The following is a 16,652-nucleotide window of genomic DNA, read 5'->3' as shown; positions in this document are numbered from 1 at the left end:
GGCGGAATGGGAAAAGATATGTGCAAATGACATATCAGATAAAGGGTTAGTATCCAAAATCTATACAGAACTTACCAAACTCAACACCCAAAAAACAAATAATCCAGTGAAGAAATGGGCAGAAGACATGAATAGACACTTCTCTAAAGAAGACATCCAGATGGCCAACAGACACATCAAAAGATGCTCAACGTCGTTCCTCATCAGGGAAATACAAGTCAAAACCACAATGAGATACCACCTTACAGCAGTCAGAGTAGCTAAAATTAACAACTCAGGAGACTATAGATGCTGGCGAGGATGTGGAGAAACAGGAACCCTCTTGCACTGCTGGTGGGAATGCAAACTGGTGCAGCCGCTCTGGAAACCAGTGTGGAGGTTCCTCCAAAAATTAAAAATAGAACTACCCTATGACCCAGCAATCCTAGGGATTTATCCAAAGGATATAGGAGTGCTGATTCATACAGGCATATATACCCCAATGTTTATAGCAGCCCTTTCAACAATAGTCAAATTATGGAAAGAGCCTAAATGTCCATCAATTGATGAATGGATAAAGAAGATGTAGTTTATATATAAAATGGAATATTACTTGACAATGAGAAAGAATGAAATCATGCCATTTCCACCAATGTGGATGGAACTGGAAGGTATTATGTTAAGTGAAATAAGTCAGTCAGAGAAAGACAGATATCATATGTTTTCACTCATAGTTGGAACTTGAGAAACTTAACAGAAGACCATGGGAGAAGGGAAGGGGGAAAAATAGTTACAAACAGAGAGGGAGGGAGGCAAACCATAAGAGATTGTTAAATACAGAGAACAAACTGAGGGTTGGTGGGGGAAGGGGGGGAGGGGAAAATGGGTGCTGGGCATTGAGGAGGGCACTTGTTGGGATGAGCACTGGGTGTTGTATGTAAGTAATGAATCACGGGAATCTACCCCAAAAACCAAGAGCACATCTTACACACTGTATGTTAGCCAATTTGACAATAAATTATATTTTAAAAAAATGAAAAATTGGGTATGAAATCCCTAATGTCAATCACATCAGGGGATTAAAAAATGTATAGAATACATTGATGTTCTTTTATTCTTGCCACTGGTAATTATAGAAGTCCGTATTTTAAAAAATTTTTTTTCAACGTTTATTTATTTTTGCGACAGAGAGAAACAGAGCATGAACGGGGGAGGGGCAGAGAGAGAGGGAGACACAGAATCGGAAACAGGCTCCAGGCTCTGAGCCATCAGCCCAGAGCCCGACGCGGGGCTCGAACTCCCAGACCGCAAGATCGTGACCTGGCTGAAGCCGGACGCTTAACCGACTGCGCCACCCAGGCGCCCCTAGAAGTCCGTATTTTAAAAATTGAATCAAGACTGTATACATTGTAAATCATTAGCAAAAACAAAACCGAAGAAAATTCCTGCATAGTTGGGGAAACAACAAAGAAAACAAAGCAGAATTACAATAATAAATGTAAATAGATTGCGTTCCTACCAAAAAGCTCGGATTGGCTTTAAAAAAAAATCCAGACATCAAAAAGTGACTCTAGAGTGTTAAAAGATACATAAAAGACAAATGTGCAAGCAAATATAATTTAAGGGAAAGTAGAGGATATAGTATTAAAATCGGTGAGCATGGTAGGAGTTAATATACCAAATTTTAGTTGAAAAAAATTGAAGTACAACTGCATTTAATTTCACTGAACATTATTGGTAGTTGGTTAATGAGAAACAAGATCACTCAGGCCTGTCGTTACAGAAAACATGTAAATACGTGTTCTAGCCTTAGCCTGGAGGTCCTAGCCTTTAGGTGCGTGCATACATGTGTGAAAGAAGAAAATCTGGTGAAGAGCAACTGAAGAAGCCCAAGTGTCTGAGGAAAGAAAGACAGACAGAAGTGATGGTTGCCTGTCTTCAACACATGCCTTCCTGATTCTGGATGCCTTGAATTAGAACCATGTTGGTCAGAATTCTAGAGCTTGAGTGATTGTATCAGCTCGTCAATGCTTTGTTTCTGTTGTAAAGAGTCAAACTGAGGAAAGGAGAATAGAATGACTGTAATAAACGTTAACTTTGGAGAGTGAATAATAATTGTTGATTCAATTCCTAGGTTTTGTCTCCCCATACAAATCATCTTCTTTTTCTATTTGTTTTTTGTTTTAGATGTTTTTAATGTTTTATTTATTTATTTTTTTTTTTTTGGAGGTGGGGAGCGGCAGAGAGAGAGGGAGACACAGAATCTGAAGCAGGCTTCCCACTCTGAGCTGTCAGCACAGAGACAGATGCTGGGCGGGAACCCACGAGGCTGAGCCAAAGTTGGACGTTTAACCGACTGAGCCACCTGGGCGCCCCTCTATTTATCTGTTTGGTTTTCACCTCTGCACTCTTATCAAAGTCTGGCTCGTCCTTTATATCTATTATTTAATTTCCTGGCATCCTGATCATTACTACCTTTAACACATTTGTTGGAATTCTGTTGTGCTATAGGGTTTCTTTTTGCATTGTTTATGCTGTCTCCCTTATCATGACTATTCTGCTTTCTTGTATCATACTGGAAAGGCAAATCAGTTTTTAGTTTTTAATTTCCCTCTGGATTCTCTATTAAATCTTTTCCAAAAATATGTTTTCCTCTTGAACCTTAAGGATGATGGTCCCTTGCGATGATCTTAGAATATTTTACCATAGCTTTTTTCCCTCCAATTACATATCCTAGAAGGAATATTTAGATGCATTACGTATCTAAATATTAGACAGGAACTGTGGTGCACTTTGGTCCCGTTTGCCTGGGTCTGCTGTATAGTGTCCCCAGAAACATCAAAACAGAAAGCTCATGCTCTTGCATCCGTGTTAGGAGTCGGCCCAGCAGCATGTGTTATATACCTAGAGCAAGAATGTTGGCTCATAGGCTACATCACAGTATATATTTATTTCTAGGCCACAAGTTTAAATACCAGACTTTCAGTTTTAAAAAAACAGACACCTGTTAACCCTGTTCTTGAGTGTGGTTAGCCCCATCCCAGATCAATAGCCGGGGAGTACATTGATATGCACAATTCCTGACTGAGTATCCCACCTTCAACAATTATTCATCCAATGCAACATTAATGGTTTCCTGTTTATCACAAGCCTGTCCCCACTGTCTCTCTCTCTCTGACATTAACCGGTAGAATGAATGGATATTCTATTGCCCTGACATGTTCTCCTCCTGGGATCTTCTAATCTGTGCCTGCATTGTGACTCCATAATGCTTTGCATCACTCAAGCCCTCTTGCCTTCAGCCATATCATAAAAGTGTAAGTACTAGGTAGAGGCTGAGAAAAAAGGATATCCAGCTTTGTGCACCTCAGAAAGCAGCAACTGATAAACCACCTGCTGGTAAGAATGAATTTCTTGTGTATATGTTGGTGGGATTATAAAATGATACTATCACTGGAAAACAGCTTAACAGTTTCTTATGAAATTAAATATATACCTACCATGTAAACTAACAGTTACACTCCTGGGCATTTATCCTAGAGAAATGAAAACTTAGGTTTACACAAAAACCTCTACATGAACATTCATAGCAGCTTTATTTGTAGTAACCGAAATTGGAAATTTGAAGATACGTGCAATCTGTGACAGATCTATACGGTAGAATACTAACTACTTGATAATAAAAAGGATTGAGCTATTGATAATATACAAAAATGTGAATGGGGCGCCTGGGTGGCTCAATCAGTTAAGCGTCCGACTTGGGCTCAGGTCATGATCTTGCGATTTGTGAGTTTGAGCCCCGCTTCGGGCTCTATGCTGACAGCTCGGAGCCTGGAGCCTGCTTCGGATTCTGTGTCTCTCCATCTCTCGGCCCCTCCCCTGCTCATGCTCTGTGTCTCTCTGTCTCTCAGTAATAAACGTTAAAAAAAAAAAAATGTGAATGGCTCTCAAGGGCATTCTGCTGAGTGAAAAATAAAAGCCAATCTCAGATGGTTACATATTGTATGATTCCATTTATATAACATTCTCTAAGTGACAAATTATAGTGATAAAGAACAAATCAGTGGTTCCCAGAGGTTAGGGTTGGGGCTGGGGAAGGTGTGATTAGTATAAAGTAAAACAAAGGAGTTCCTTTATGGTGGTGGAACAGTTCTGCATTCTGATTGCAGAGATGATTACACAGATCTACATGTGATAAAATTTTGTACATTTTATACAACACACGCAAGTACGTATAAAACACATATAAACAAGAATGCATGTAAAAACTGGTAAAAATCCAAATAAGGTCTACACCTGAATTCGTAGTATTGTTACCAATGTCAGTTTGCTGGTTTTGACTGTGTACTCTGGTTACAAAATGTATTATTGTGGGAATCTGGCTGAATGGTTTATGGAAACTCTTTGTACAATTTTTGCAACTTCTTAGGAGTCCGTTTCAAACTACTAGGTTTCAAAAAAAAAAAAGCAGCAACTATGCAACTGAGGAACGGCCACCCAGTTTTTCTGACTGATAGAGGCCAGTAGTTTTCAAACCTGGGAGATCATCAGAGTAAGTTAATGAGCTTTATAAAAAAACAAAAACAAAAAACATAATCACTTCTCGACAGCACCTCCCACCTCCACCTCGGCCCGTTGAACCAGGATCTCTGGAAATGAATCCAAGGAGTCTGTATTTGCAGAAAACTGTCCAGTGTTGGGAAACATTGTCATAGAGCCTGGATTTTGAGCCAGGGGTGGGAGTAGGGAAGACTGTTGTGTGCGTTCTGCATGAGCCCTGGATCGTGATTCGCAATCCTTCTGAGTTCTGGCAGAAGCTTAAGTGTCCGTTTTAGATTTTAGCATTGTTGAGAGTTTTTACTTTTTTTAGAGACTGTATAGCTGTTTCCATGGGGAGTTTCTTGAGGCTGTGTCATTAGCTACTAATCAGCTGGCCACTTAAACCAGAAGCAGAGTAGTAGTACTTTAATAGACGGACCGTGTCTTTGCCTTATCCTCATGTGAATGGTGACTTGCCTCCAGCTTTCCCCAGCGAGGCTTCCGAGTTCTACTTTAGTTGATCCGATTTTCACATTGATGTGGCGTCAACATAAATCACGTTTCCCCCAAGATTGGCTAGTGAGTGGAAGACAGCCAAGGCACGCCACAGTGAAGACATCAGTTAGGAAAATTACATTCAAAACCTGAAAGCAGCTGTCACTGAAGTTTTTGTTTATGAAAATTGGAAAAGTTCTCCCCTCTCAGCCCACTGACATCCCTGATTTATTGTTTCTCTGCTGAAAATTATCCAAAGATGTTTTCAGGCATCAGTTGGTGAAAGCCAAATTTATTGAAGGTGGACGAGAATGTAAAGAGCCATTATATTTGCGAATTTCTCAGTACGACATGGCCGCCTTTTCATAGCTAGAGTTGACCAGATTCTTTCTGTGTTTGTAAAAAAATCAGTTGAGGAGCTAGTATGTGCCATCGTGCTAGAAGGGGCAGATGGTTTGTTATGCTGTGCTACAGAAAACTCTAGGCAATAATCAGGACACTTGAGTGTTTCCCCTCGCTCTGCTAACTGAAAATGTGTCGTTGGTCAAATTGTGTAACTGCTCAGAGTCTTATTTTCCTTCTCCATAAAAGTTGGAGGTAGACATTAGAGTAAATGAGCATTTTCAAACATTCATGAGTTGTAGAATTTAGACGTGATCTACATTTAAGTCATGTCTAAATTCTACATCTAGATCGCCTCCCTTTTGGAACTTAAAAGAAAAATAATATTGTCATTTGTTTCATGGCATGTGATAAAGAAGCAAATTAAAAATTCATATTTTGCATATTATTATAGACTCTGAGGTTAATTTAAATGTAATATCTGGAAATATTAATTAAATACTTGTCACCATTCCCCTTATAAAAATTATGCATAGTATTTAATTAAGCCAATTATGTAAAAGAAAGCAGAATTTATTGAGTAATCCAATTATAATATTTTATTGAATTGTTTAGAGATAAAATGTAAGAAGCTCCAGTTATTAAAATACAGATCCAAAGAGCCAAATCTATTTATAAGACTTATTCTTTGATATTTTTAATTTTGAACAGTAAAGACTAATTTGTATATATAATTTTCAAGTTGTGTTTCTACACTTGATCTTAGCCAAAAGGCCGAGAAGCGATCAAGTTGTGTTTCTAAATAAAATAAGAAAAGGTATTTTATGCTAGAAAGTGCAACTATTTATCAAAAAATAAGTGTAATCCTAAATCCTAATGAATACGAAGTCAAATTGAATACAAATATATTTCCTCTTTTTATTTTTTTTAAATGTTTATTTTTTTTATTTTTGAGAGAGAGAGAAAGAGACAAATAGAGTGAGTGGACAGGGGACTGAGAGAGAGGGAGACAGAATCCCCAGTAAGCTCCATGGCGTCAGCACAGAGTCCAATGCGGGTCTCAAACTCACGAACTGTGAGATCATGACCTGAGCCAAAATCAAGAGTCAGATGCTTAACTGAGTGAGTCACCACCCAAATGCCCCTCCTCTTTTTAAATATAAGTTTTTATGGAGTCTGATCAATGAATGTAATTACCAGTTTGTTTAAGGTCATCTTTGAACATATTTGCAAAATTATAATCATTTTTATGGTCTTCATTTCTTTTATTTTCATTAACATTCAACATTATTTTCCATTTTTGGATTTTCTAGCTATCTTTTGCTATTGATATCTAGTTTGATTTTACTGTGATCAGAGAATATATAATAAAATTATTTCTAGTCCTTTGAAATTTGTTGAGACCTGTCATCTGTCTCAGCATGTGGTCAATTTTGGTAAATATTCTAATGCCTTTCAAAAAGTGTTTTTTCTGCAGTTACTGTCTGCAGTGTTCTGTAGACACCAGTCAGATCAAGTTTGTTCGTCACAATGGGTAAATCTATATCTCTACTAACTGTTTGGTTGTTATCCTAATTGTTATATCAGTAATTAGGAGGCATGTAACTGTCCAGTTATGATTGTAGATTTGCTACTTCTCTTTTTATTCCTGTATATTTTTTTTCTCTACTTATATTGAAGCATAAATTACTAGGTGTATTTAAATTTAGGAATGTTGCATCTTCTTGGTAGATTGACTCTTTGAACATTATAATAGATCCCCTTGTATCTCTAATAATGCTTCTTCCCTTAAAGTCTACTTTGTCCAGTATTATTAGTATAGCCACATCAGCTTTCTTTTTGACCAGTATTTGCATGGTACATATTTTTTCATTTTAATTTCAAGTTTTTAAGATTGTTGTATTTAAGGTATTTTATCAGGACTTGTAGGGTGTTTGTTAGTCTTTGTTCTAACAAATTCTGCTTTTTAATGGGGGGGGTATTTAGTTAATTAGAACTTAAATTAATTACTGATATGTTGGGATATATATATATATATATATATATATATATATATATATATATCTCATTATACTTCTTCTTTTATATTTTTTCCCTGTCTTTGGTTTTGGGTTTTTGTTTGGTTTTTTTTTGGATTTTTTTTTCCATTTTTCTTCCCTCTTAAAAATTAATTGTTTTAATTTTAACTTTTTAATGTTTAACTTTTTAATCTATTAGTTTGTTTTTTAGACTGTATAACAAACATATCTTTTATTGGCTAGTATATCTTTTAGTGGTTGCCCTAAACACTGCAATAAGTTAAGCATCCTTAACTTATTAGAGTGTAGTATAACTTAACAAGTTCCATAAAAATTCTAGAACCTTATTATTATTGCCATTGTGCATTTTAACTTCACAAATATTCTAAATCCAAAGGAACACTACGATGATGATGATGATGATGATATTTATATGTATCTACATATTTACCCTTTTGTTTCTTTCCACATTCTTTTTAATATTTCTTTTGGTGTAGGTCTGCTGATAACAAATTACTGAGCTTTTGTTTGTTTTAAACTGTCTTTTTATTTTTTGCCTTCATTCCGGAAGGACATTTTCACTGAGTATTGAATTCTAAGTTTCAGTTACTTTTGTTTAGCATGTCAGTGTTTCAGTTCTATTGTTTTCTGATTTTCATCATTTTTCTTGGTGAAGTCAGGCGTCAGTCTTATTGCTGGTCCTTTGAAGGTTTGTCTTTGGTTTTGGCAGTTTTCCTCTACTGTGCCTTGTTGTGGGTTTTTCCTCCATGGAATTTAAAATTCCTTTTGAATCTGTGACTTGATATCATTCATTAGTTTTAAAAAATTGCAGCTATTACATCTTTCCTTTTCATTTCCTTCATTCTCTAGCTCTTCCTTTTTGGGACATGAACCCTAAATATTTGGCTCTTTTCACTATATCCCATATGTTTTATCTTTTTGTTCAGTCTAGGTTATTTGCCTCAGTCTAGATATTTTGTACTTACCAGTGTTCCAATTTACTAATGCTCTCTTCAGCAGTGAGCCCACCCACTGTATTCCTTTTTTTTTTTTTTTTTTTTTTTTTTTTTTTAGGTTATTTTTGAGAGGTGGTGGTGGGGCGTGCATGAGCAGGAAGGGGGCAGAGAGAGAAACAGAGAGGGAGAGAATCCCAAGCAGGCTCCTCATTAGGGCACAGGGCCCAACACGGGGCTCAAACTCACAAACCAAGAGACTGTGACCTGAGCCAAAACCAAGAGTTGGACACTTAATCAACTGGGCCACCCAGATGCCCCTATGTTCTTAAGTTTAGCTATTGTATTTTACATTGCTGGAATTTGCTGGGTTTTTCCTTTTTTTTCATTTTTCAGTTGTGTGGTGAAATTCTTCATTGTGTCCTCTGTTTTATTATACACATGAGTCACAGTTATTTTAAAGTTTATTTCTGATTTTGTTCAACTGTTGGACTGTTTTCTGTTGTCTCTTTTTTTACTCCTATTCTAATCAAGTTTGTATTTTTATTGAATCCCAGCCATTGTGCATGAAAATTTTAGCGGCCCTAGGTAATGTTCTCCCCCAGAGATTCATCTTGTCTTTTAGGTGGTATTTAGAGGGAGGAAGGACACCAGTCCCATCCTTTGAGGAATTGTGCAGACTTGTGCATGAGCTGCAGTTTGTATAAGTTTCCGTGTATGCTTTGTTTGTATCCACTGTTACCAGTATTCCTCAGTGTGTCCCAAGTAGGGGCCCAGGGTTTGTTAGTAAGCCCCCATGCTGGGAGTTGAACTCTTAATTTTTGTTTTCTCAGCACCAAGAGTCTATAGGAAACTCTGCTCTACTTCTTAGGCCCCTGCCTGTTCTGGTTTAGCATCAGCACGTGCCAGTAAGCTTGCATTTCTGTCCCTTCTTTCTCTATGCAACCTTGATTATTTAAATTCTTTGTCCCTTGGTAACACCAAACCCCGATATTTTCTCTCCAGCCCCGTGAGTTTGCCAGAAGTTCTCCTGGCTTCCTTGCCTCTCTCCTAACACCAAGAATCCAGTATGCAGAATTTTGGGTTTATCCCAAAGAACTTCTCTTTTCTCCAAGATCTTGTCTTCTCCAATCCTGGATGTCTCAGCAGCTCTCTGATGCCTTCAGGCAGCTTTTTTTTTTTTTTTTTTTTTTTAATTTTGTTTCTGGCTTTTCTAATTGTTCTTGGCAGAAGTGTTGGTCTGCTTCAAGTTACTCATCCTACCCAAAACCTGTTTGTTGATTTAAAATAGAAATTCTCACTGAGGCCATCACCACCTTTAACACTTTGAAGCCTCATAGGCTCCCAACCATGTCTGGATGAATGATCTCTAAAGATATGTTTAATTTTTAATTTCCAAGGATTCTTTCAGGTTAATATCATGGGCTTTTATACTCATATTGGTGCATGGGAAATGGTCATTTGTTTTTGCTTAATTCTAACATCTGTTTTATCTCAGGACATTTCACTAGAAACAGGGTTATGAGCACGAGGAATGTGAAAAGGAGAAAAGGGTAGTGAGTTACCATAGTTGAAACATATCTGAATTAATTTGTGAAGTAGTCAGAGGTGATACAGGCAAAGGAGAGAATCCCCAAAAAGATTATGAGGATGAAACAGGGAAAGAAAAGTACAGAAAGGAATGACAGAATATATTATTTGAATCTATCTCATAAATAAAATGCTTTGTTATAGTGCCATTTATTTAAAGTACAAAAAGGAAAAAATGGCAAAATAGAACCAGAATGATAGGAAGAGATTAATAAAGGCCAGAGGTGGTAATGACTAAGACCCTACATAGATTAAGTACTAGTACATGCTTGCTGTAAGACAGATGAAAGATGTATTTTTAGGAAGCATTACTTGATTCCATTAAGCAAGTCATTGTTGATGATAATGTTAGTCAGTCATCTGTTTCTAAATGACTCAATAGCTTTAGGAAAATTATCTGTACTTATTTTGCTAGTTCACCAATGTAGATTCAAAAGGGAGGAGCAAATTTAGCAGAAGTTCCTCTGTCGTCATAATTTACCACATACAAAAAGCAATTCTTTAACATTTGGACCCTTGATACAATTTTTGTGTGGACCAAGGTCCAAATTTCCTAAGCCACCTGATCCCTTACCGGACGTATTTTGATTCTAATCATAAAGATTGGTCAGATTATCCCTGAGGGGAATCTAAAATGTAACTATGTAACTCCAGAAAGTTTGGCAGAGGAATAATTACCTAAAGGAACAGATCTTAACACCGGTAAATAGGTTTGTGACTGTAGGATTCTACACTTCTGAGAATATCCAGTCTCTGTTCTAGTTCCAGTTCAACCCTGATTCGGGTATAAAAGAGGGAAAGAGAAAGAAAGTGATGGTAAAGATGTGGTGATTGAAATGAAAATCCTTTTCATGTCACAGAGCAACCATTAGTATGATTGTTCTACAAACGGAATATGGCTCTGGTTCTGCCTTTAATCTTAGTAGGGTTCTGAATCTAGGTCAATTTGATATATCCTGAGGCTTACTTAGGAACAAACCCAGAGCCCTGAGTTCCTCCCTTACCACCCCACAACTTTAATCCCACATAGCTAAGCTGGTACCCCAGAGCCCTATGAACATTAAAATACAAACTGCCTGGGTATTCACCTTATGGCAATTGATTTACAAAGTCACAGTACATTTCTTTTGTATCTCACCTTTAACCCTCTGTGTTCTCGGGATCTCACACAGGATCCTGAATCAAATATCCACCAGAAACTAGATAGTTTCGTAATTATCTTTTTTATCTTACAAATAATCTTGTAAGATAATTCCACTTATAATAATGAAGAAACAGGTACTCAGGGTGCTCTTGAGCAATATCTTACTGCCGTGCAGTAGCAATTGTACATTTGGGCTCCCGTGTTCTGACTTCAAGTTCATTGCTCTCTTTGGACCCCAGAGGATGTCAATGAATACTTGGTTGCTTGTTGACTGAGAAGGAACAATCCCCCTAAAATGAAAAACAGACTTCAAATGACTTCTTTGCCTCGGTTTAACACTCACCACCTCCTTTGGAATGCCAGACAAGGGAAATGATCAGTTCAATTGTTGCCGTTTATAAGTGGGGAAGTTGAGACCAAAGACGCTTTATTCAAGGCCTCAACTTCCAACTGCCATTCAACATTTCTCACTAAGGAAGTTGAGATGCATATATGTTGTCATCTTGTTTGAAGGTCAGGTGGAATGTTTCTATGATGACTCTATTCATCATGGAGTCTGATGTGATAACTGGTCTCTCACAATCCCTGTGATGACTAGGGATTTCTGGATGAATGCAGGGTAAGGGAGGAGGGCAATATCTTCCCTGCCCCCTGTAACATGACATGTTTTGCACAGAAAGTAATTTTTTCTTTCAATCTGAGGCAAGTGTAACATAACACTTACTGAACATTTAGGATGAGCTGGGTATTGTGTGGAAAGTGTATAATATGAACAAACCAAAGCTCCTGCCTCCAAGAGATGATAATTTAATGGGGGAAAAAAAGATGTTCTAACATGTTCATATAGTTCTGAGTTAATTAAGTTTGGGGAAATGATTTGCCACTTACAAATACCTACTTTCTAATTACTACCAACATCCATGTTTAAGTAGCTTTTAAGCTGTGTTGCATGGCCGCCAGTGATTCCATTGAGCTCCCGTGGGTGTGATTCTATGCTGTGGTGGTAGAAGCTGGTCGAATGGGGGAGGCAGAAGGGCTGAGCTGATAGGTCCCTGAGTGATTTATCCCAAATCTGCCTGAACAGCTTTGATATTCTATGTTTTATAAATTCGACTTCTTCATAAGATTATGTGGGGGGAGAAAGCAGCCTCTGCAACTAAGAAATTTAAGTCACTGGATGATGCAACAATAATGAAACATTCAGTCTTTATGGTGGGCACTCGACTAAATGCTCTGTGGTCCTGCAGTAACCAGAAATTACCTCCCTCATTTGAAAATCAATATTGCAATGGACCGCGGTCACATTTTGAGAGGGAAATGGTTGTTACGCCACCCGGTTGTTTGCCAAGACAAGGAACCTCTCTCTGTACAGGGAATGAGTGAACGTTATAGAAATTGTCATTTCATTTTATCATTCCAAGAGTCTCAACAAGGCAGGTCAGGCTGTAAGAAAGTAGACGCAGCCCAAGCCAGGTGGTGATCCAAGTTTTAGGGAAGAGTTCTCTTAAGCAACTTGAGGCAAAGTCCCATGCAACTCATAATTGTATCAAGGGGAATAAATTGCCAAGAATGAAATACGTTAGTGAGACTTCTTTTTGGTCCCTTCAAGTTGCTTGCAACATGAACAATACAATGAGCAGTTGAGTCATGTACATAGTTTGGAAAGAATAAAAGAATTAAAACAAACAAACAAAAAACAGCTAAGCTCTGTGATGGAAAATGAGATGTTCATACAGGATGAGTGACAAGTTATGCAGAAAGCCTTCCTGAGCAAAAACTTTGGGGCCACTTGTTTGGGTTTGGTTTTTAAGTGGGAAAATGGGTCAGTTGGTCCTACAGAACATTCCCACAAAACTTGTCATTCTGGCATGTGATACAACATGGGCAACAGGGGATTAAAAAAAAAATCACATCTGAATTGACTCCTCTCTTTGATATTACCTGGGCTCTTCCACCCTAATTGGTAAGAGAAGGAACCCTTTGCAGAAAGCATTTACCCCTCAGAGAACTTCTTTTCTGTTCCCGCTCACTGAGAAAGCAGAAGGAGATCAGCATTTTCCCCGTTGCCTTCAATGCAGCCTCAAGCTTCACCTATTATGATCACTTCAGAATGGAACACAAGACTGCTCTTGAACTAGTTCTGCTTCTGACAGTGATGCAGTCATTAAGTAAGTATCTAGAAACTCCTGTAAGGCTCCACCCCAGAAGTGCGAGGCCTTCCCCCAGGAGCCAGAGTCGGCTCACTGAGATCGCCGTTGGCACTAATCCTCTCAAAACTCCAGAAGTCAGGAGCCAGGGCTCTCCTTCCCTTTCCTATCCTCTCCCATCCCCATCCCCCATGCCCCATTTTCTTCACAGCTACTAAGTGCTCTCTCTGGAATGTTTGAAGGTGAGGATTTAGGTCTGGGCAACCTGTTAAAAATATGAATTGTTACCATGAACTCTGAGTGGCCTTTCAGCTTTGCTGACAGAAATTTACTCCATGTAGACCTCCCCCCCCCAAAAAAAAAATTAAGCAGGTAAGGTCATTTGGAGTTGAAACAAGCATGCAGTCGGTGTGTTTGAAAATGAAATTATAATTAACCTGCTGATGGCTGTGAGGTGTTACCTTGAACTCTGTGTGGCCTCTTGGCACAGCGGCTGAACTTGCTTTATTGAATACCCAGAGACCTGAACAGGTGAAATCAGGATGTGTCCGGGGCCAAGTGTACTTGTAGAAAGAAGATTATGTCTCTTTTAGTGCCGATTCTAAGAGAGTTGAGGATTAATTGAGCAGCACTAATCAGAAAATAAAAATGGGTTTTGACCATCCATGTCTACGTGAAGCATAAAATTTGTTAAAACTGCTGAGGAAAGTGACTTGCCCACTTTGTGAATCGATTCCTGAAGTGCTGAGAGGTCACCAGGCCTAATAGTGACCCAGGAAGATTATTGTAATTTGGAAATCATATATCATCTACATATTTAGGAAAACATTGTAATTACCAGCTGAGAGCTGTGGAGTGTTGCTTGAACTCCAAGTGGTCTGTTGACACATGGGCTGGACAACTTTCTGGAACTATTCAGAATGAGGTAGGTAAAATCATACAGCAGTAACTTAGCATTGTTAATGACAAGGAGGGGTGATGGGGTCATTTATGGTGTAGAGTGAATGGGTCTGAGATAAAATTTAACTCTTTGTTGTCCGGGAAATGTTATCTTAAAGTTAGTGTGTGGCTTACTGCCTTCGATCATCAACTGAATCAAATAATGGTGCTGCAGTTATTAAGTGTGTGCTATGTTAAGGGAATACCATAAACAATTGATTTATTGCCAGAATCAGTCATGAGCTACACCTCGTCACACTTGGTGCTTTAAATTGGCAAGAAATCCATTTCATCTCTTGTCACACTGAATAAAAAGAAGTGCATCGTTCTGTTGCTGCCATCTTTTTGTCCCCTCCCTGTAATTATGTAATATCATTCCATGGTAAAGTCACATTTTATTTTGGGATCCTCCTTATTTGGCAGAGAGCATCTATCGTTAGACTAAACAAACCATTTAGTTCACTTTGTGCCTTTGACAGGCTGGCTAGAATGAGTGCTCTTGTTGGTTTAATAAACAAAGAATAATAATCCAAAATGGGTTTATTACTGGGTGGAAATATTCCATTCATGGGATTGGAATGATCTAATTGTTCACATCTCTGTTTACTGTAAGTGTTAAATGTGTAAGTAACACTGAGGTCTTCCTATTTCAAAAGAGGTTTCAGCTAAGACCCAAATACACTCTTGGCCTCCTCAACTCCTCTTGTAGTGGCAGCCTGCATTATACACTCTTGCAATTCTTGTACCACACTTAAATGAAGAGGGAACTTCACAAGGCATGTTTATCTTAATTTAATGTCATTTCACTTGGCTGGTGATTTAAGTCCAACATCGCCAATAGACTAGAGGAATCCATGTCTTTTGAAAGAGAATGCCTTGTATTTGTCCAGTGTGCTCATCTCAGTCAAATGCACAAACTTAGAAATTAACTAAACCCTACTACATGCATGATCATGGCGCTCATTGTACACAGAAATTACCTCCTGTCACTTTGGGACACCATTTAGATATTGGTGGACTTTTATGTAACTTGGTCTATCTGCCTTAATGTGTAGGGCCTCAGATAATTTTATGTCTTTTGTTTCCCCGTCAGTCTGGTAGGTGTTGTCCATTTCTTGGATACATCATGTTTCTAGCCTGCGGCCAGAAGCATCACACTTCATTTGTGCTGTATCTGCAATCTGGGATGCTCCCTCTATCTTAGCCTTGGTTTCTTAGTTCCTTCCTGCTTTCTCCATGATGCCTCCCTCACCATCACATCCCAGTCTCTGAACTCTTACGGATTTTCTACAGCACTCATAATGGTGGTGGCAGCTATATGACAAAACTTATACAAGTACCCACATTAATCTCAGCACTTATCATAAACTTTGTCATAGTTATTGTGCACATTGTCTCAATATCTCTTCTGTTTCTGCATGGTAAGCCCCTTTCCCCCTGCAATTGCTGCCAAACTTTTTAAACTAAAAATCTGATCATTCTTCTGCAAAAACAAAACAAAACAAAACAAAAAAAAAAAACACACAACTCTTCAGGATCTGTCCATCACCTCCAGAGAAGGAAGAAAAAAAAAAAACAAAAGCCCTTGTATATAAAGTGCCTTCTCAGGCTAGCCCATACCTGCCTTGCCAGCTGCCTCTTCTACCATCCCCTAGGTATACCCATACAAACTTTGTTGCTATTCAACAAACATGGCATAGCAAAGTTTCCTCCTTTTAGCTAGGCACTCACTCCCCTGGCAAACATTTACTCAACTTTTAAGACTCAGGTCAGACGTTTCCTCATCTGGGAAACTTTCTCTGACTTTCTCAGGCAGGAACTGGCCAGCCCTGTGTCCTTAACACCTTACACAAAACTCTATTATAGTATATCATACCGTACTATATTTATTTTCCTATATGTCTCCTCTACTAGCTGTGAACCGTTTAAGATAGAGACTGTTGTCTCACTTATTTTTATATCCTTATCTCAGTTCCTGGCACACAGCCCCTGTTCAAAAATGTTTGTTGAATGAATGAGTGAACAAATAAACTTTTTAAAAAATGGAATTAAAAGAAAGCCAAAGGATTTCCACTGAGAAGTTAGTTCATGTCTATAGATGTCCTGCTTTCATGTTGATAAATGAGCTACTTGGCTAAGGGGGCTTGAGTGCATACCTTCTTTTTATGTCAGCAGAGAATCCAGTCCCTTGAAGTATGTCTTGACCACAGGTACCTTGATTTGGGAATGTCTTCTAGTTTGAGTGGAAGTGATTTTGCTATTGTTGTTGATCACACCTGGATTCCAAAGTAGGTCAGATGGGTGTAAATACAATTTGTAACTAGAAAAGTAGAGTCTTTGGTCTCATCTCTTACCTTCGCTTTAAAGCAATATCCGTTTCAGAAAATGAACACCTTTTCTTGGCATTTTGCAGTATTTTCAGCCAGGATTTTAATCAGAGGGAATTAGTATTCCCACCTGCTTTGTAATTACTCTTTAGTAGGACCCACGCAATGGCCAGTTCTAT

At 38.3% G+C, this 16,652-nt stretch overlaps 1 protein-coding gene and 1 pseudogene across 5 annotated transcripts in view; one reads left to right on the top strand and one right to left on the bottom strand.

Annotated features, from left to right (window-relative positions):
* Positions 1–16,652, top strand: part of EXOC6B (exocyst complex component 6B) — a 616,143-nt gene that overhangs the window by 498,211 nt on the left and 101,280 nt on the right. The gene's annotated exons all lie outside the window — the stretch shown is intronic.
* LOC125163188 (uncharacterized) lies at positions 6,004–6,141 on the bottom strand (annotated as a pseudogene).

This window comes from Prionailurus viverrinus, chromosome A3, assembly GCF_022837055.1.
Source record: "Prionailurus viverrinus isolate Anna chromosome A3, UM_Priviv_1.0, whole genome shotgun sequence".
NCBI lineage: Eukaryota > Metazoa > Chordata > Mammalia > Carnivora > Felidae > Prionailurus > Prionailurus viverrinus.
Note: the sequence above shows the minus strand (reverse complement) of the source record. Positions and strands in the feature narration are given on the sequence as shown.